Raw genomic sequence first — 21,908 nt, 5'->3', positions numbered from 1 at the left:
TCACAGAAGAGGTCAGAAAAGAAAGGGCAATTTTTCCATCACCTAGAAGAGTACAGTAAATGTGTGAGCAAGATTAAGGTCTTGAATTCCAGTTCAATACTCCAGTCATTATGCAAAACTACCACATCACATATTGCAGCCTGAGCCTAAAGCAACACCACAGCCTTCATCACCCAAGCAGTTTCTACCGAGGCACAGTAGTTTCTCTTCTACCGTTGCCATCCATATTCAAACCAAGGAATTCACTTTTTCACCCACAGTCAGCCCTCTTCATACACCTTCTATAGCAGCAGGTTTGCCCAGCTGACTGCATCCAAAAAGCCTGCTGCTTTTCCACTGACTGGGATGGAGGACTAAGCCTCTTTCCACTGCTACTGTCTCAACAGCTGACTCAAGGTAACATAATTTTGCCACCTGTAAAAACAGCTCTCTTCCTTAGCACAGGAGTCTCTTTAGATTCAATTAAGCATTGTCCAATGCTCTGGCACCTTGGATGAAGGCAACTGATGAGGTGGAGAGTACATCATAAAAGGACTTACGTAAAGCCTCTGCAGGATAAAAGCAAGAGGGTCAAACTGCATAATTTCCACAGCTCCAGAAGCAGTTTTCCCTTCAATAACTTTAGAGGTAGGTCAAATGGGGTATCCAAGCTGTTCAGCTTTAAAGTGTAGTACCAACCTCATTTCAATGGACTGGGAAGAACACAAAGAAAAATCAGAAGCCAGTGTTTTCCAGCTCATATCCAGGAATCTTTTTTCCCCATAACTTTTACACAAACTCCTCTACCTGATCAGTGGACCATTTCAGTTTATGAGAAGCAGTTTCCGAATAATCTGAATTTAAACTAGGAGTTTTCTTACCCCAGAACATTTCAAACACTCACTAAAAGGTTTCTGAATGGAGGCAGAGAGCTCACATCTTTTGCTCTCCCTCCACCCAACTTCTTCTGTAGTCCAAACTGTACGAGTCGTGTTCACGGTTAGAATACAATAGGAGTGGATTTCCTGAACACCAGAGCCATGCACTAAGCAATTAGCAAGCTTCTCTATGGTTTCTTACTTCTTGAAGTAAAACTGAACTTGAGCAGGCTCCTCTTCAACAAGTTAACTTAATACAAAATAAAAGGTGATACAGAAACAATATTGCTGGGACAATAATATCCATTCAGGTGATCCAAGGTAACATCTGTAACAACATTCCCTGAAACACTGCTGTTTTGTGAAAGGTTTAGTTTCAAAGTTGACAGTGAATGCTTAGCTTACTACATCAGCCTCTTGGCTTTTATACGTTGTTCCTCCCATACATCTCAGCCACAAGAGATAAGGGTGGACAGGTCACTTCTAAAATGCATTACAATAATTTCATTAAGCTTGTCGCATCCATCCCGTACAGTTAAAAGTCTCAAAAATGAAGCTTGTATTTCAGTACTGAAGAGACAAGCCACAGAACTCTGACGATAAAAGTGATTAGAGAATCTAGTTTAATCCAGATATTTCCAACTATATATCTCAGCAACTAAAAAAGGAATTATAACGGATGTTATAAATGTAAATATTGTAGAATACACTATTCAGTTGAAATGTATTTACATTTAGGCAATCTTCACCTTTACAGGAAAAGGCAACATTATCAGCTATTACTCCTCTGAATAAGTGATTGACATTTCCATGTTGCCCATCCCTACCTACTCATAACAATACATGGTAAACAAGTATCATGACACTTTCTTTGCAGAATAAACAAGCACACCTGACCTATAACACTGATATTCTTAATGCTTCAGCCAATACCTTTTAATTACAAAAAGGCATTTTATCAAAAGAAAATAAAAGAAAATATTGGCTGTAAAGGCCAAAGGGACAAAATTCCAATTTTAAACATTTAAAAAAAAAATACTGTATTTCAAAACTAGACTAAGCAGAGAGAGTTTTTCATCAAAAACATCTCTTCTCTTCCACCAGTGACAACAGCTCTAATGCAAGAAGTTTCTCTGTCACCTTGCACTCTTCCCAGGTCAATCACAAAACATTAGTTTCAACCACTTATAACAGTTTCCAGTATTTCTACTGTCTAAATGATTAGGCAAAACCCAATCAAAAACCATTTGCCAGCTCTGCTAACTTTCCTGAAAGAAAGGGAATGGTACCAATGTGAAACGTATCCATACCTTGAAAGCATACAGAGAAGCACTGAATCAGGTTATTGTGGCTTTGCTTTAAGCTGTTTCAGGATTGATCATACAATTCAAATTATTTCCAAATCAACAAACTAATCTTTGTGTTTCAGACTCTGGCATGAATTGTTCCCTTCTTTTGTTAGAAGACAAAGAATAAAAGGAGTGAAGTTATTCCTCGTGGGCTGGTGGGTTTTTTCTTTCTTAAAAAAAAAAAAAAAACTCAGACATACCCATAAACCTATATACAGTAATTACAATACTGACATTATCTTGAATTCCAGTCCAGGAGATGCCTAGGGGTACTTTTATAATCTTTGCACTGTGCATACTATTTGTTTGTGTTTCCTGGTGCATCATACGGAATTAGGTTCATATTCACACAAGTTTGGCTGAAGTACTGCCTTTAAAACAAACAAACAAAAAAATGGTTTTGAATAGAGCCTCCAAGCATGGGACCCAGTTTGCAAGGCATTGTATCAATATAAAAGATAATCCAAACTGCAAAGAATTCACCATGCAATTAAATACCCAGAGGCAATGCGTAGGGATTCATGAAGCTGCTACAAGAGGCTTCTCTTGAATATTGACTGCTCAAGGAGAGCAAGTTCACAGGCTAAGTTTGGAATTTTAAGAGCACTTTTTTAATGGTGGCAATATCATCTTAATCCACCCCTACACCCATTACTCATTCCTGCTCCCACATCACCCTTTACTTGTGCTGGAACAACTGTTTTTGTGGCAGCATAATAAAACAGATTGGGAAACTCATCAAGGGTGGGGGAAAACAACCCCACAGAAAATGGAGCGTTATTTTTAACCCAGACCAGTTCCTCAGCACAGCCCAGCGCTGGCCTACACCAAGGGTTATACCAGCATAACTGAAAAAAAGAGGCACAAGGGCATAAGTACTTAAGATAAAAGAAATGCTGGTGAAACTACAACATATTCGGACTAAGTTGGTATCATTAGCTGAGTGGAGATAAGAGTGTTTATTGCCTTTACTTTGATGAGCAATAAAGCCCTGACACAGTTAAGAGGGGCAATATGAATTCCTTTGCTCCTGGCAAACAATTATGATGATTCATAGAGTTTATTTATTAACATCTGCATTTGTCCTCCTTGTGACATCTTTGTCACTCCACAGTTGGAATCCAGAGCTTGTTTTGGGCTGCATAGGCTTTAGCAGTGGAAGTTTAAGAGTAACATTAGTTTTGTATGCTGGCTTAGGATTTCAAGGAAAAAAAAAATCCTGCTGAAATTTGGTTCCCCTGATTCTCTTTGATTATCAGGAGGATAACAACCAAAATATGGTATATACCTGTTATGCTCTAAACCGTCTAGGCGTCTCATATATTACTTAATTTATGACTGCATATAGATCTTTTCCTGCCAACATCATAAGTAAAAAAAACACATTTCTTGCAACATCATAAGCAAGCAGAATATAAGCTGGAGAATACATGAGGGCAAAAAAATATCCAAAATAAGCTATATATACACATCAACAAGCACATGGAAAGCATTTTACTACATCATACATGGTATTAGCATATTACAAAAAAAAAAAACCCTCACCATTTCCTGTTCAGAGGTCAACATTAAACACTGAAACCAAAGATAAGTAATAAAGCAGAGAGATATCATAGATGCTGTATTATCTCTCATAAGGGTAGAAACTTTCAGATTTAATATCAACTGAAATATTTTTTTTTCTATTGCTTTTTGGATTTCATCTACGTTTTAGAAGAACAGAAAAATTCTGGACTGCAACATCACTTGTAACTTTTCAAAACTTCTTGTAAACTGAACACCTCATAACAGACTACAAAAAATAAAACTGTATTGCGTGACCCGCTTTGAATTCTATTTTCTCTCCCTGTAAAGGAAAGTACAATTAGGTATAAAAAAATATTTTGTTAATTGTATGTTTTTATTCTAAGAATCCAATATTTTCAAGTAGTAGAAGGTCTACTCTTCACTGCTAGTGCTGCACGTGCCTTCTATAGACGCAGTGCTTAGCCTGGACACTGGAGGCAGGACATTGGTCCATCCATCCCACTTTCCTATTCTCATCCCAGAGCAAGCATAAGATCTGCTCTCCAGCACTGCAGAACAATGGAGAGCAAATGCCCAGCTTTTAATGTAATTTCTTTTTTAAATGAGCAGAAAGCTCATAAAATTAAATCTAAAACAACTGCGAAGCTTTTGTGATATGCTTTAAATCTTTTTTATGGTAATAATCATTCTTAGCAGTCCCTGCTCGAGTTTCCTTGCGCTTCGCTTCTGCCCTTTCGGTTTCAGAGGAAGCTTCCAAGTACAGATTAGCCTCCTCCTGAATAGTTAGAAAGGCCTATCAGAACTTCAGCTACTGTTTGAAGCATCTATAAATGCCAATAGAGAAAGATGTAATCGAACTTGACAGTTCTCAAACTTGAGGGCAATGAGGAAAATAAAAAAAAAAAGTACTTGTGCTATTCTGCTGTGACTTAAGGTAAGAAAAGAAGAAGAGTGAAAAGCTGTTCTGGCAGACAAAAGAATAGCAAGAGGAACGGAGGAATAGTATTTCTTTCTTTTCAGCTACACAGGATTAGGGAAGTAACTTCAAACTTCAGACACCCACTAGCCAGAAACCGATATTAAAGTTAAACCATAAAATGATTTTTACAAACAGCTATGCCACTGAAAGATGGCATCATCATCATCTGTTCAGCCTTGCCTATCTGCCATAGTTCAATGATTCATATTTTACAAATGATCCCTATTTGTAGCAAGATAAAGCAAGCCAGATGTGTTGACTCCACTGTCACGAGCTAAACTATCTCATTTTGTCCGGAGCAGACCAGGGAGCACTCACACCATTGCCCAGGGGTGGCAGCCCCAGACAGCAATGATGAGTGTGGTAAGTGCCAGTGAAAGACACCATCTTAAGTCCGCAAAACTAGATCCAAAAGAGGACAAACGCATACAACTTCACAAGTAGCTAACAAAGATTCTGGAAGGGATCCCAGCTCCCTTCCACTTCCTGTACCTGAATAGAGCAAAGAACTGACTTCCTACCATTTCCTTTAGCCACACACACGCCTCCTACGTTTGGGTGTGGGTTTGTTTACTCCTCTGCCTCATTCAACATCTGCTAACAGTTCAAAACCTGGCAGGGGCAGGCCACTGGAACAGAGGAGATGAAATTTAAATCAGAAGTACTGAGTAGAAATAGATTCATATGAAAGAGCAAGAGCTCTTGCAAGAGTGCAAGGTAGAAAAAAAAAAGTTAGCCGCTTTTATTGCAGCAGAGTGAAACAAAGCTAGGAAGAGAACAGCACTAAGAACAACACAGAGTATGCAGTCAGCAAGGGCAGTCGAGTTATGTTGGTATACAGAAATATACCTGATTAATTCTTTTGCTGGTGTGTAAGTAGTTGATAGATATGTCATGGTATTCAGCTAGCTTCATAACTAGTCAAGTCCTATTCGGCATGTATAATTTGACTAATGCCATGGCATCTTTCCCAACACATTCCATGAATATTGCTTCCTGTACAATAACCTGCCTTACTGTAGCTGTAAATAAGTACTACTTAATAGAAAACTGATTGACACATTATAATGAAATGCCATAAAGCTGTGTTATTTCCCTGCACTTGCAAGAAAGGTGCTGCCTAGGAGGACTGAGAAGCATGTTTGTCTTGGTTTTTACACCCTATGTTTCTGTACTTACTTCAAGTAAACATGCCTAAACAGAAACGTTCCCAGTCCAAAGTAAAGCATTTTCAGGGTACATCCACACTGCCTAATAGAGTGTAAATAAGCAACAAAGATATCACTACCCAAGCCAGCTGTAAGCAAGCCAGACTGTGTCATAGCCAGCATCCCAGATGCTGAGCAGCAGAATAAATTAGGCAGTGCCGAATTCCCAAGCTGTCAGCACCAGCACCGGGCTGCTACCGACAACCAGAAAAACTCGTTCAAACTACTCCCACATGGTGATCTCCAGTATGGATAGACACTCAGTTCCGGGCAGGACTGAGTTACAGCAAAGTAAGGAAAGAAGGTACCATACACGGCTGTAAGGTTCTAACAGCTTTAGGCAACTTGATTTCCTCTACAAGCAAGCAAAGAAGTCAGTAAAAGTTAGTCTGCAGCTTCACATATGTCTTGGATGGACCCACGTACAATGGACTCGGTTCTATTTTAGGGGCGGTAAGGCCTAAAACCCAGTTGGAATCAGCTCAAACAAGCAACATAGATCCACGCTCACAAAGGACAAGTCCAAGAGCCTGGCGTGATACAGCCTTGTCGGCCATGTGCACCAGCAACCGTTCTTATTTCCTCATCGCATCATGTTATTGACGCTGCCAGTCCTTAGGGTTGTACTCACCAAGCACACTAACACCAGAAGACCTGTCTCACCTCAAGAGAAAGATAGCAGGCCAGGCAGAGCTGCCCTGCTTGTGGCTAGCTAGACAACCCCTGACTAGACATCATCCTTCCAGCCTTACACTTTAATATCACCTTAAGCACATGGGCCACAACCCTCCCCTGGCTGTCTCCAACTGTAACCCCTGCAGAGGAAGAGGCCTCCATTTCTTGCCAACTCTTCTCTCTTGGGTGTGGAATCACAGATGGCATTTTTTAAGAATAAAATCCTTGATGCAGCCCTACTGCGTAAGGCAGAGGCCTTCCCCATGTTTCACCTTTGGTGCTACTTGTTCTTCAAGATGGGGCAATGAGCTCAGCATGCACGATAGTCTGCAGGGCACAGCCGGGGGCTTGGGGAACGGGCACCGCGGGGCGCGGCCCCAGCTGCCCCAGCCCGGCGAGCGCAAGCCCGGCGGGAGCGTGGCCCGGCGGACGCCCGTGCCCTCGTGCAGACACGGAGGGGCCCGGGGCAGACGCGCCCCCTCGCCCTCGCCCCCGCCCGGCCCGGCCCGGCCCGGCCCGGCCGCCCCGGGGCTGCGCGCCCTCCGCCGCGCTGGGCACGGCGCGCCCCAGCCGACACCCCGCGGCCGCTCCCGGCGGCAGGTAGCGGGCCCCCACCCCACCCCGCGCCGGGCCGGAGCGGAGTTTCCCCGAGCGCCCCCGGCAGCACTCACGCGGCGCGACCCCACCTGTCCCCGCAGCCGCCGGACAGCAACTGCTCCGCGGCCCGGCCCGGCCCGGCCGGGTGGTGGCTCGGACCGGCCCCCTCCTCCCCTCCCCTCCCCTCCCCTCCGCCCCGCCCGCCCCGGCGCCGCCCCCCGCCGCGCTCACCCCCGCCGGGGCGGGCGGCCCTGAGTCACCGGCCCCGCCCGCCCGCGCAGCCCCGGCCCCGCCGAGGGGGGCGGCCCGGCCCGTCTCACGCGGCTGCGCCCTCGGGTGCGGCGGGGTGTGAAAAACGCGAGAAAAAAGATCTGTTTTCTCCCTGTTGCAGGACCCACCGCTGCGGTGTTCAAGTGTTTCTCCTGGTGCCTGTAGCTCGCTTATTAGTACTTCCCACAAGCACGGGGAACTGCAGAACTTCGGCATGACTTCGTTATGCTGAGGGATCAACGACCACTGAGGTTCACTGAAGGCAAAGCTAGGAAGGCTGAATAATTCGTTGTTTTAAAAAAATTAAGTATTGAGCTAATCCTGACCAGTTGTGCGTTAGGTCCTACTCTCACCCCAAAGAGACTGCAATACGTGTACGTTCCCTGCTTTGAAACTATCCTGGATGAGGATAATTTCCCCCAAATAACTCCGATCTAGAGAAATATGGAGCCCAATGACGGGTTATGGGGAATTTCTGAAGTGTAAGGAGGTGCTTCATTTTCGTTTGTCTGTCACTTAAGTCCATAGAAAGCTATAAAATACAGCCTTTGAGATGACAAGCAAGGAGATAACACCTTGAATCAAAAGAAGAGGCAGAAATAAGGAGCAGAGAGGTGTAAAGGTAAAAGTGAAGAAAAGAGGGAAACTCCTTTTATGAGGTGTAGAGAAAAGATAAGATGGAAGAATGCAAGCTGTTGCTATGAAATTAATAATCAATGTGTAAGTGCAGAAGGGGTCTCTAAGTTGGAGGGCAGCAAGAAGTTTGAAACCACCACACCACAAGAAGCTTGAGTTCGCAAGAGGCAGAACCAACATAGAAAGCTTGTTATGAGAGTGAAAATACTACAAGGGGCTGAAAATCAGGTGATGCGACAGGGATGGAGAAACATAGGGACCCTGTAGAAATTCACATCACTGAGCAATTGATTAGGCTGGAGATTAGGAGGAGGACCTCGAGCTTTTGGGTTTGCTTCATGCTTCTGTTGGAACTGTTACGATTATGCTGAGTGAAGAAATCCTGAGGCTTTTAAGAGGACGTCTTAAGATCACTGGGTTTGGCTAAAAAGGGATATGAAGAAATAAAACAATCCATGCAGCAATTTCATATGTCTTACCCATGAAGAAAAAACAAACAAACTAATAACACCCCCCCCCCACCTCTTAATTTTCAAAAGTTGGAAACTTCTTTGATTTCTTGCTTCAAACCACTTCTTAAGACATCAGCCAAGAAAAACTACAAAGAGACCTTAAAAGCTAGCACATCCCTGCTCAGGCAGAGCCTTTGGGAGCCTTAGACTAATAAATTTTGACTTCTCCTGAGGGCTGCGGCTGTGTGGCTCAATAAGCAACTAATATTCATCATGTGTTGTAGTATCTGTTTTCCCAAGCTTGATAGGGCTACCTTGGCTGAGATAAAATGGGACAGCATGCTGCGTAATAATAAAAATTAAGTAGGTCACCTGTAGACTTCAAAATGCCAGGCTGCTGTCATTAACACAAAAAACTAACAACAATTAGCAGATACAGACTAACAGCCCTAACACATCTGATGCCAACAGCAACAGCTACTATTTGTCTCTTCAAACCAGATCCTCGTAAAGAGAGTATATGGCCTCACCTTTGGTATACTTCAGGAGCAAAGGTAGTTCTAATCATTGGACAAGTCTGAGAGAAGATAGAAATAATGGTTGACCTGCTCAGGGCAGGTAAATGATTAACATACAGTTATATGTAGCACAGGATAGGCAGCATGAAGGAGGGAGCTGTGCCCTGCACACACAAAGAAAGCAGAGCAACACAAGGCAAGACTAAGTCAGGGGCATTTAAATTTGGAAGCAAGAGGTAGTAGCAACTAGGCTTCTCAACGGTCAGCATGTCAAAGCTGCACATCACAGAGTGGCCAAGGTTGGAATTACCAAATTACACGAGAATTACCATTGAGCTAAGCAGCCTTTTGAGTTCCATACATTCATGATCTAAGAGCGGAGCAGGAGGAAACAGACAAAGAAACTGGAGACAATTCTGTGGGTTTTATAAGACACTGAAGACTCAGCTCCAGGTCTATGCAGAGTTAAGAACTGTGCTTGCTATGAATACTGCCAACCAATATTTGTCCTCATTTTGATACCTTACTAGAATTAAGATAGCTCAGATGCTACTCTTCTACTGACTAAAAGATTTTTAGACTGTCATTTTGTTGATGAGATGCTGTTTTAAGAGCCTTTTAGAGATTAGTATTCTCTAGAAATGTATTTGAAGCACAAAAACCTGAATATGGGAGAAGAATCAGAAGAAGTGCTCCTGTGTCTACTGGGGAATATTAACAGCATTGGAAACTTTTTAGGAAATGATTCCTAAAGTATTCCTACAAAGATTCATAGAAAAGTAATTCCATTACCTAATTACCAGCCAGTTTTATTCTTTATGTAATAGTTGCATTTGAATCCATTGCGTAGTAATCCACTATACCATGTGGGTCTCTCTTTGAACTCCTGATTCTTGTCACATGATTGCAGTCAAGAGATAGAAGTCTATATATTTCGTTTCATAGCTAATGACATTTCTTCTGAGACCTCTCATACCTGTAGTACTACCACAGGTCAGATATTTTAAGTTAGGCTTTTGAAACTAAAAAACAAAAAAACCCACCTATATATTTGGTTTTCTAAAAACATTTGCAAAAGGCATTAAGGACATCTTCCATTATTAAGCACCTACATGTAGAAATGTGGACATTTTCCATTATGAAAGAATGCACTGTGCTGGTGTTCTGTTACACCCAGAAGTTATTAGAGTTACAAGAGGCCCTCGTGTCACTGACAGCACATGTTAAAATGAGATGGTATAGATACGCTGGAAGGTATTGGTAGCAGCCATCAGAAAACTAGACTCTAGAGTCACAGATTTGGTCTAATCTAAAGAGTAAGAGAGAACCTTCTGTCACACTCAGTAGAAAGAATCTGTGCTTCTCTATGGAGTTAGATAGACAGCTACAGAAGCAGTTAAATCAACCAACTGCATGGCAAGATGCTGCAGCATCTTAAAGATTCTTTTCCTAGGACTGCTTACAATCTTCCAGTCCCTACAAATGATCAGTTACAACTGTGCAGGAGAGACAGTAAATAAGGAAAGCACATACAAACAAAACTTCTGCAATAAGCCAAGAAACAGTTTCTCATAGGGATACTACCCTTATGGAAATCAGAGATTTTTCCCCTATTATCTTGGGGAACCACTGCTTATAAGGAAACAGGCTCCCACCAGAAAACATACACAGTTGTCTCAAGATTTTCTTTCTAAAGCTAACCCAAATCATCATGACCCTAAATCACAGAACGGATGAGGTTGGAAGGGACCTCCAAGATCATCTAGTCCAACCTCCCTGCTCAAGCAGGGTCATCTAGAACACACTGCCCAGGATCACCTCCACGTGGGTTTTGAATATCTCCAGGGAAGGAGACTCCACTACCTCTCTGGGCAACCTGTTCCAGTGCTCAGTCACCCTCACAGGAAAGAAGTTTTTCCTCAGGTTCAGATGGAACTTCCTGTGGTTCAGTTTCTGCCCGTTGCCTCTTGTCCTGTCGCTGGGCACCACAGAGAAGAGTCTGGCCCGTCCTTTTGACACCCTCCCTTCAGATACTTGTACACGTTGATCAGATCCCCTCTCAGTCTTCTCTTCTCCAGGCTGAACAGGCCCAGCTCTCGCAGTCTTTCTTCAGAGGAGAGATGCTCCAGTCCCCTCATCATCTTTGTAGCCCTCCGCTGGACTCTCTCCAGGAGTGCCATGTCTCTCTTGGACTGGGGAGCCCAGAACTGGACACAGTACTCCAGGGGAGGCCTCCCCAGGGCTGAGGAGAGGGGCAGGATCACCTCCCTCGACCTGCTGGCAACACTCTGCCTAATGCACCCCAGGATCCCATTGGCCCTCCTGGCCACAGGGGCACATTGCTGCCTCATGGTCAACTTCTTGTCCACCAGGACTCCCAGGTCCTTCTCTGCAGGGCTGCCTTCCAGCAGGTCAACCCCTAACCCGTACTGGTGTGTAGGGTTCTTCCTCCCGAGGTGCAGGACCCTGCTCTTGCCTTTGTTGAACTTCAGGAGGTTCCTCTCCGCCCAGCTCTCCAGCCTGTCCAGGTCCCTCTGAATGGCAGCACAGCCCCCTGGTGTATCAGCCACTCCTCCCAGTTTTGTATCATCAGCAAACCTGCTGAGGGTATACTCTGACCCATGTCACTGATGAATGCGTTGACCAAGACTGGCTAAATGCCAGCTATATGCTGCACCCCAAAGAGGAAGAATGCTCAGGGAATGAAGCAGCTGAACAAGCCTTAGTTTTCTGCTCATTGATAGCATTCTCTGTATGGTGGATCCCTCTCTTGATTACTTCAATGTAAATTTGGAACAAGTTCATTGGTTCAGCTAATTTTCATAAGCTCTATAATAATTACTAGCAGAAGTGTGCCAAGACTTAGAGTCATTGCATATATCAATCCAGAAGGATGGCTGAAAATCATATGAAGTAATAGGCTTTCATACTGAATAAGCAGAAGAAAGAATAGTAAGAAGAGATGAATGAGTATTTAGTTCTGCTGTTTCATAAGTTGAACACCCAATCCTGAAGTTGCAGCAAATTGCATTCCTTTCCTGTAAGAAGTGCAGCAGTCAGAGTGCTGAGCATCTCTCTACAGTTCTCCATCTGCCCAGTGCAAAAGCCAGGGCACTTAATAGCTCTGTTACACCAGGCTGATTCTCTAGGCACTCTGCTGGGAGGGGGATGTGATGCAGCTCCCCCCTTACAGTTTTGTCACCCAAACTACCCCAAAATCCTTTTCTGCTCAGTTGTAGTGTTGGTGTTCCCCCTCCTTTCAGGCAACAAGTTCATTCCATAGGAACAGAGAGAAAGAATATAATCCTTTTTTGCATCTTCCCTCTTCACAGATACCCTATAATCTGAGTTTTAACACTGCAACAAAACAAAGTGAAAACAGAATCAGTACACACAAATAGCTAAGCTGTGCTAGTGTGTTGCTGTGCTCAATAGTTCTAATCTGCTTAGGTGAGTGCTATCCCTAGCATTCTCCAGCCAAGAAGTTTAGTCTTTTCTACACGCTCCTGACCAGCTTATACAGATATGCATACCCATCACCATCTTTTCCTCTATGAATTTACAGCTTGACAACACTCATCATCAATTCCTTTTCAGGAAGAAGGTAGACAGTTTTAGATTATACTAAGACTTTTATTCAAAGCACTACTTACTGCATTCCTCTTTTCTTTGAGCCTTTACAATCAAGTGTGAGATTTTCACACTAAACACAAACCAGGATCACATACCAGCAAAACAACACATACCTTCCCATTGCAACTTAAAAGTTCTCCTTCTAAAGGAGAAACACTTACACTTACTATCCCAATAGCTTGCACAAACATACCCGAACTCTTATTCTTGCTAACTCAAATGCCGCTAGTAGCATAACTACAGGATCATCAAACTCAGAACAAATAACTAAAGCTTACTTGAGAGCTGAGGAAATACTCTTAAAACTACAAAGCCTAACAAAACTGGGTTGTACTTAATTAGCACTGTGGCAGGAGTGGAGGAGAGAGGATAGGAGCTGACCTCAGGAGTTAACTGACCGTTGTTTGGACTGTTACTGACCTCAGCATGGCTTCCTTTTTGGGATTCTGTCATCTTGGCTTTACTAGTACCTCAAGGAAAACACCCTGTGCAGGTCTGTGACAGACAAAGGAACGATTCAAAATAGGCCAGCACAGATGCATTTCATTCCCGCAATGTCACTGATCTTCAAGGCAGTATTTTCTCCCTGAGAGTGGTCTGTTAAGCAGACACAACTACTAAGAGGCACTACTAGTGATATAGGTGTGAGTTGCTTATAGAGATGAGCAAAGTAGTCTGATTTGTTCTGAAGTACTCAAAATTCCTTATGTTACTATGTTACTACCAGCTTATATATCATTGGTAAAGTTCAGAATATAGGCTTTTGCTGATAACATGCCCTGCCGAAAATATGCCTAAAGGTATGCATCATCAAACAGTGAGGCTCAAAGCAAGACTTCAAGATGTGAATGGTGACATAACTTGAAAAACACATTCTGTCTTGGTGAATCTGCAGTGAAACTTCATTTACTTGTAAGGGAGCTGGAGGCCAGAATGGAAGGAAGGTAGAAGAAAAAAACATCAAACAAACTTGTGAAAGTTTTAGCCTGAAATTAGTATACCAAAAGGTTTCTTCCAAAAAAGATCACTGACTTTCCATTCTATCTGAGAAATTAGACTCGTCAACGAGGAACTTCAGATCCTACAGGGTGTATTACTGACACAGATAAACCTGGACTACTGTCAAAGTGAGGACACTCACCCAAGCAGATTTCTGCCATCTTCAATAGCTGTATATGGGGAAATGTCAAGCAATTTGCATGCAACAGCTTTTATGTCTTACAGTGTGCTTCATAGGAGGTGCTGTCATTCTTCCTCTTCTGCAGTTTTTTTTTTTACTGTTGGGCTTGAGAATTTAAATAGGTCAAGATTAACAGGTGGAAGTGGGACTGTTGCTCCATATCAGATGGCAGAGCATTATCTGACTTTTATGTGTAGGTGGGAGCTGAAAAAAATCCTTTTAGGTCAACTTGTTTTTATATCTCCACCCATTTTGACATGGCTTAATGCTCACTCTAGGGCAGCCACAGGCAAAATAATGTGTTATAAGAACAGCTGGAACAGATTAGCTGAGATTAATGCAACTGTAAAGAGCTGCAAGTTCAATCTTATAAAAAAAATCAGCATTTCAAAAAGAAACTTATACTTTCCTAGTTGTTATCTTTCTAACACGGCTTTCTAATATGGCTTATCAAGCATTTCTGAATGTCTGAAGCTTAGTTCCTTCTCTCCCTCTTTGCTGACAACCAGTGTCTTATCCAAGGGTTTACTGTGGTCAAGGGAAACCATCATTGTATTTGGCTCACCTTTGCATACTGAGAGATGCAACTGGAGGACAAAATGCAATTTCTGAGCTTATATCAAGGTTTTCAGAAACATTTCTGACTAATGTCTTACAGGCTGCTCTCAGGTTGATCTTGGTCATTACTGTTTATAATGAGTTATACACATAAAAATTCTCAAAGGCTACATAAGCTCATGCATACGAATGCAGTGGAAATCTGTGCCTGCAGAGATAATGTCATTGTGGCATGAGGAAATAACTAAATTGCTGTATTTACTGTTCTCTCTTACCATTTTTAAGGTCGCTTGTCTTTGTCATGTACTGAACACTAGCAAAAGGAAGTTACCCCCAAGCAGCATCATTTCCTGGTAGCAGTATTTTCATAGCCATACAGCAATTAGTGCTCTTTTCAGGGCACTCGGATCTAATCTTTCTGGTCTAAGATCTGGCAGCAAATACTAAAGAAATAATCCTACATACTGCCAGTTAATGTAATAACAATAAAAATAAATTAACAATTGAAAATAAATCTTCAAGAAAAGCCATTGTCATTCCCTTTGTCTCACCGTCTTTCTGATTGTCAGCATGGCTGGATCTTGTCCCAGGATGTTTGGTCTTTGATTCTGCTAGAGGATTCAGGTGCTTCCAAAGCACAAATTAATTTATAACAGAACTAATGATTTTTTTCTTTTAAGGCAAGCCATTTGAAATATCACTGAGATTCCTAAAATAAAAGAAATCTCAAAGCCTAGCTCCACCTAGTACTCATTCTTTGAAAAATTTAGCTAATTGTCTCTAAATGGTGAAACCACTGTGATTTTATGGTGAAGCAGAAACAAATCAATATCACTAAAGAGGGACTAAGCAAAGTGCTGTGGAGGAAACAACTCCCTGACATTGGAAACTGCTTTTGATCACCTTATGTAAAGAAAAGATCCAAATCTCTGTAAATGTATAGGGAAATCTAACTAAAGTTGTAATGTTTTGAGCATTTAGATCAGAATCTTTGGCCCCTAAATTCAACATAGTAATAGATACTGTTTGGAAAACTACTACCAGTGCCCTAGCATTGGGTTTTCTATCTGTGTGATTATTTTAGAGCTTTGCTTTTCCAGACAGACATGCGCATCATCCTCTCCAGAAGAATGTTTTGTTTGCACTCCCCCATTTGCTAAATTCATCCTTTTTTCCCTCTGAGCACAGGCACGCGTGCAGCCTCAGTCCCTCTGTTTCGAAAGAGCCCAAGTCACTCTCAGAAACCAACTCACTGGGAAGCTTCATCAAAACCAAAATCTCTAACAAATTGTGCCACTATAAAGACAGGCTTCTACACTTGCTTGCTTGCAGTCAGAGGCTTTCATGGCATTTGTACATTTTCCACACAGGACCTGGACTTGTCTTCCTATTAACCTGTTAAGTGTGAACAAGCTGTTAAAGGATTACTAATAGCAACTGAGTTTCAGAACATGGCAGGCTAGTGTCAAGTGTCATGAAAATGTGTGCTTTTCCACAGCTGCTTTAGTGGTTAATCTTTAATAGTTAAAAGGCTTTTAGATTAGAGTTCCCAAGAAAACACCTTCTTTTTCCAAACAGGCTACCAAGGAAGGTAAGGAGGATGCGAACTGTCTAAAAATATAAAAAGGAGATGGACTAGATAGGAAAAAAAGGAGAGAAATAACCTGAGCAGACAAAGCAGTGAGTTTCCATACAAATTTCTTCCATTATCCTGGATTTGTTTTAAAGACTCTGCCAAGCCATAGCAGGATTTTTGTGCTAAAGAAGCATTCGATTCCTACATCAGAGCTTCCCTTCTTGCTACCTGAGGAGAGGTGAAGCAAAGCTAATTTTAGCCACTTTGAACTCTCTCACACAACTGCCAAGACATCCCAGTGCCTGTTTAGCCTGCCTTTACCTTAACAGCCTGGAGGGGCTCAAAGCTACAAATTCTAGAGGCTGCTCTGGGGCAGCCTGAGTGACAGGGACATGAGTAGGGCTCTTTCCATTGACTGTCTCTGGCATTGCCATCACTGGTAATGACTTTGTCATCTGCAATAGGTGATAACTCTGAGTGGGATGACATTGGGTGGAGTTAGAATAATGTAGAGCATCTACTTGCTTGCAGATTTCTGTTAAGTCCATTCGGGGAAATCCTCTATGCTTTGTGCAGCATGTGCTCAGATTTTAATAGGGTCTGAGGAAAAGTGTCATTTTCTCAAAGCAGTTTTCACTATGTTGTTCTTTTTACAAAGTTTAGCCCCTCCGTTAAAGCACTGTGTGCAGCGTTCCTTAAATATACTCTGCATTTCTTGGTTAATCATCCTGTAATAATTCAGAATACATCTGTGGATGTAATAAAATACCACTTGGTTTTGCTGCTTATGTTAGATCAAGGCTTACCTGGTACATTTAATCATTCATATATTTAATACATTTGTGATATCTTTTTGCAAATAGACTCGTTAGGATTATTAGCATAGTCTCAAGTGCCTAAAAGGTGTGCTAGTTGCATTATAGTATCAAGAAGATGTGAGTCTTGATACAATGAACAGTTAAAAGGTTACGACAGTAGAAAGGAAGAGGAGTGATTTTAAAAAGTTAGATAATGGTGATCACCCAGAAGAAGCAAGGTATGTTTGTCAGCTATGTCAGGTGTCAATTTTCGGGGTTATTGACGACCTGAGACACACACAATAAAGGGACAGCATGGGATGCTGCTGAAAACATAACACTGAAACACCTCCTCATGAATATTTAAGAGGTAACCATAACAAAAGTCTGACTCATTTTCTACAGACGTAATGACAAAAGTGGGTCTTGAAATCTGATATGAATGAGACGTTACAAGCTGGGTAGACCAGCTTGGAGTAAGGTAGTAAGAAGGGTAGAGATAGTTGCTGGAAGAGTAAATGAACAAAGATTACTTAAGTAGGCTAGATCAGAATTATGAATGGTATTGAAGGCGTTTAAAGAGGAAGGGGTTTAAAGAGGAAGTAATGTAGTGAGAGAATAAAAGCAAAAGTTGTCAAAGAAGACACCAAGATTTTAGCATGAGAAGTGTCTTAAATTTGTGGCACCTTTCATTAAATAGGTGGTAGAATGGAAACGTGGGAGTAAGTAAGTAAAGAGGAATTAATCAAGATGGAAGGTGAGGGAATGAAAGTTAGTGGACTCTTGGAACAGAAAAAGTTAGACCAGATTTTATAAATAGTTATAGAGGAAGAAGTGGTAAAATCTCGACACTGGGTATTTTAGGTGGAGAAGACCTTACAGCTTTGACTCAGGGAGGCTGCTGGCATTAGATATGGTGACGAACGATGAGGCAGTGGAGACCGTTTTAAAGGGGAATTAACCAATTCAGCTTGGACTAGCCTAAGCTTAAGATGAAAGAGCATTTAGAAAATAATGAAGAGAAAGGCAGAAATACGAATGTGGGTAGGAGAAGCAGAATCTACAAATCGGGACAAAGAACAAAGCTGGTAGCTGTTTCACATTGCACAAAGTTGAAGTCTTTAGTATGGCAGTTAGCACTGATAATTTTCAGAGATTTCTGCAATATTTTAGCTACGCTTTTATTTAACTAAATACCTTTTTAGATAAAGTAGATATTCAACATTTATTTAATAACTTAGTTGAAGTTAGTAATGTTTTAAGAAGATGCAGGTGACTGAAGAAAATAATAATGAAAATAGGTCAATTATAAATAATATTTAAGTGTCAGTTTTTCAAGACAATTGTTTTCTACTGACTGTAATAAGCAAATACTGGAAGGGCGGGAACTAAAGCACTTCTTTGTCATAGGAAAATATTCCATTGAGTCTAAATGAGTGAAATAGCAGCTAGTGTTATTCCAGAAACTGCTTGTATATGTTAACATAGGATTATGAAAAAGCTAATGAATACTCCCTCTCATTTGGCCTTATTCTGTGGGTACAGTTCTGCTCTAACATACCAAAATGGCTTTCAGATCAACGCTGTCTTATGGTCTTCTGCTCAAAATGCTATTTGAGCTGGTAAACCACCGTATGCACCTAAGCACGTAGCCATGCCTACCAAATGCAAATGGGGAAGAAAGGGGAGCGCAGGCCAAAGAACTGCCCAGAGAGGTTGGGCAATATTTTGAAAACAAAGAGAACTGCAGATTCTAAGCAGAACAGCTTAATCAATAATATTCAATGGGGGAGTAAAAGGTTGAGGGCTTTAGTGTAGAGAGAGGCCAGGACTGAGTCCCCGCTTGGAGACCTGTCTGTGGGAATGACTATGTGCAGCAGAGAAAGGAGATGAAAATTAACAGCAATAGATATCAACAGCCTGATGTTGAGCGAGGGAGAAGAGAGAGTAGCTGTGATGACGAAAGACTTGAACGTAAGTGACTGTGGGTAAAGCAGTGGAGACAAAAGGAAGGTAGAGAGGTGTGGGATTCACCCCTTTCAAAGCTCTTGCGCACTGACCCATGCAGAGGGTAAGCTTTACCTCAGGGCTTGACAGACCAAGGCACCGCAGGTGTGAGCACAGGGTCTTGCAGTGCACCAGTGTAGCATGGAGGACTGCTGAGCATACATGTCCTGCGCAGCTCGGGGCACAAACGGGGCTCTACCATCCCTTTCAAAAAACTGCTTACTAGAATAGCTCCTTTGTTTACTACCTGTAACTTCCATTTTTCTTGGGATTGTTAGCTTAGTGCTCAGCCAGTCTGGTGGACTACTGGACCACTTTCCACCTACTGACTCACCTGTTTTGTCCTCTCTCTGGCAGGAAAAGAAACTTTGCTGGCACAGTACTTAAGATCGCTGAAATACACTGTTACACGGTACAGCAGTGAAAAGAGCTTACACTTGCTTAGAGCACACAGCATGAACTTCCTGAGATGTTGGAACCTATATTCCAGCACAGGGGTGTTAGACAATCACTCCTGCCAAGCAGTAATATAATTCTTTCATCAGAGTTCTGCCAGTCTCATAGTTATCTACATTTAACATGGCACCCATCACTGAGTGCTATTTAAATTATTTTGATATACTTCATTAGTCAACCTAAACCTTATTATGTATCCACAGTGGAAGAACAGGATTAAGCAGGTGTTTTGAACATTCACTTAGGCCCTTGGGTACACTAGTTGTCTGCAAAACAACTAAATGCTCTGGAAACTTTCTTTATAAACAATGATGAATATTCAGGTGGCAGAGGTCAGTGCAACCTGAGAGATGCAATTTTTTTCCTTGGGAAGTAATTTGTGCAGTACCCTGAGAATATGCCATACACTCAAAATGAGTGCCAACCGTGACCGTTTCCCATGGAACGCATGCAGATGTTCTGCTCAGGGTACAGTTCCAGCTGCACCAGTAGCAGCGCAGAACCACAGAACAACATCAGACCCTTCAGATACTAAGATGCTTAGCTCCAACTGAAATAGGCCATAAGCACGCTCTAGGTGCAAAGATGTATTCTCTGGGCCATACAATCCCTCGGGAAGAACTAGTGATAGGCAAAAGAAAAGAACTTCGTATAAATCTACTGTTTCATAAAGTCCCAAAACATTTTTTTCATGTTTGCTAGCATGAGAATTATAATCAGCTGATTTCCTTAGGAGCTCCAGAACAGTGTAGGTGGTGATAGCAACAGCAATTAACTGTTGAGCAACACGAGACACTCCCCACCAACTGCCACAAAACATGCAAACTCCTCACTATTCTCACCATATGCTTAATGTTTGGTGTAACTTCTATTACAACAAACACGGGCTCCCCAAAATGATTAATTCATTGTACCTTATTGATATAGCGTATCTCCAGAGAACAGGAAAGAAGTGTATTATCACAGTACCAAATAAAGTAGCCTAGCCATGGCAATGAGAGTCTAATATATATATAAGCTAAGCTATAGCATAGCATCACAGCAAAGTACTTCAGCCTGCGTTGCTTTGGCTAGGTTGCTCATTCAAGCTACAGTTAACTTTTCTGTATCATACTGCTGCCAGCAGAACAGACGTACCCTGAGTTACAGGCAAGGGATCTCTTTTTCAGGCTCCTCAACTTTCTTAAAATGGTACTGACAGATTAAAGATCCTCCATACAGACCAAGAAATATTTTTGTGGATGAAAGTAACACAGACATATGGGCATTAAAACCTACAGTTCCTTCAGAGGCCATCCTGAACTACTAACAGAAGATTAAGAGTCAATTTCAAATTTTAAATACAAATGAAACTGGCCGGCTACCAAATATAAGTCTATACTTGCCAATGATCTCCAGCAAGAGCATACTATATTTCTCTGTTCATTATGAATACATTTTTGATCTAACTTTTCTAAAAGTATGATTTCAAATTTACTTAAACTTAATCTGGGAATAATTCTGTTAGAGGATAAGACCTGTAACTAACATAAAGCAAATATCCTATTAAATAAATCCTTTGCAGCCAACAGAAAAGGAAAATGCTTATTATCTTTCAAATGTGGCTGTTATCTGACAACAGCAAAATATTTTACTAAACTCTCTTTTCTCTCCCCCCATTAATCTAACTTGTATTAAATAAAGGCATATTATTTTTCTTGCTGAACAAATTACTCTGTTCTTGCTTAAACACGTTACTCTAGATTGCAAACATATGGCTGTAAAAATAACTGGATGGACTGATTTGAACTGCTGATTTTAATCTCCTATGTGGCATAGGGAAATTTAGTATAAAACCTGTTTAGGGTTACAGAGGCATCTTTTGAACAGCTGTAAGAAAAGGGCATATTTGTAATCTTCCAAATGTACAGACCTCAGTGACTGACTGAAAGTCTCCTTCCTAGCACAACGTCTTGACTCACTAAAATGCATAATTAAAAATACTGTTTTCTTTCTCCGTTAATTTGAAAGCAAATAGTGATAAATTGAAAATTAAAAAAAAAAAAACTATATCCCTATGCAATTTCAAAATTCTTTTTTAAAAGTAAATAGAAAGCTCTTCCTCAGCAGCCCCAAATATTTTTTTCTGATTTCTTGGGCTTGGTGAAATTTGGCAAGACTGAGAGTGGTTAAGGGTTGACAGCTTAGTGGATAACACTGGTTAGCAGTCATCCAGGGAGCACGTGTGTGCTGGTGGGTACACCTGCCTTCATTCCTGAAGGAATGAAGCTGTGGGGAGCAGGTATGCATCTGCGTGAACTCCTGGCCACTCAGTCATTCCTTCTTACCCTCCATTCCCATTGTTTTTACAAAATAGACTAAAAGAAAACAAAAACAAGGGAAGCAGAAAGAAGGCATGTCTATTTCATAACTTATCTTTAATCTCACAAAAGCACTTTACTGATTCGTTTTACATACTTTCGTTTAGTTGGATATTATGAATATTAACTGCTGTCCACTGTAACCAATATGCTGCCTCAAGAATGTCTCTTAGACATCTCAGTATTCCAGCACAGATCTAAGTGGCTAAGCACATGGCAAATACTCAACCTCTCTTTCACTGTGGACTACCTTAGCCATGTTAGTTCATATGT

At 41.6% G+C, this 21,908-nt stretch overlaps 1 protein-coding gene across 8 annotated transcripts in view; it reads right to left on the bottom strand.

Moving 5' to 3' along the window:
- LOC104146867 (very long chain fatty acid elongase 7) overlaps positions 1-21,908 on the bottom strand; it is a 54,634-nt gene that overhangs the window by 29,462 nt on the left and 3,264 nt on the right. For 2 of the 8 annotated variants that reach the window (XM_068929029.1, XM_068929033.1), the window contains exon 1: positions 7,282-7,348. The exons of 2 other annotated variants lie outside the window; for them this stretch is intronic. The gene's annotated coding sequence lies outside the window, so the exon portion shown is untranslated. Of the gene's footprint in view, positions 1-7,266; positions 7,382-7,423; positions 7,444-21,908 lie in introns of those variants that run through there. 4 more of the 8 variants (XM_068929037.1, XM_068929028.1, XM_068929031.1 and 1 more) reach the window with 4 other exon arrangements.

This window comes from Struthio camelus, chromosome Z, assembly GCF_040807025.1.
Source record: "Struthio camelus isolate bStrCam1 chromosome Z, bStrCam1.hap1, whole genome shotgun sequence".
NCBI classification, from domain to species: domain Eukaryota; kingdom Metazoa; phylum Chordata; class Aves; order Struthioniformes; family Struthionidae; genus Struthio; species Struthio camelus.
The sequence above is the reverse complement of the archived record's forward strand: the minus strand, read 5'-3'. Positions and strand labels throughout refer to the sequence as shown.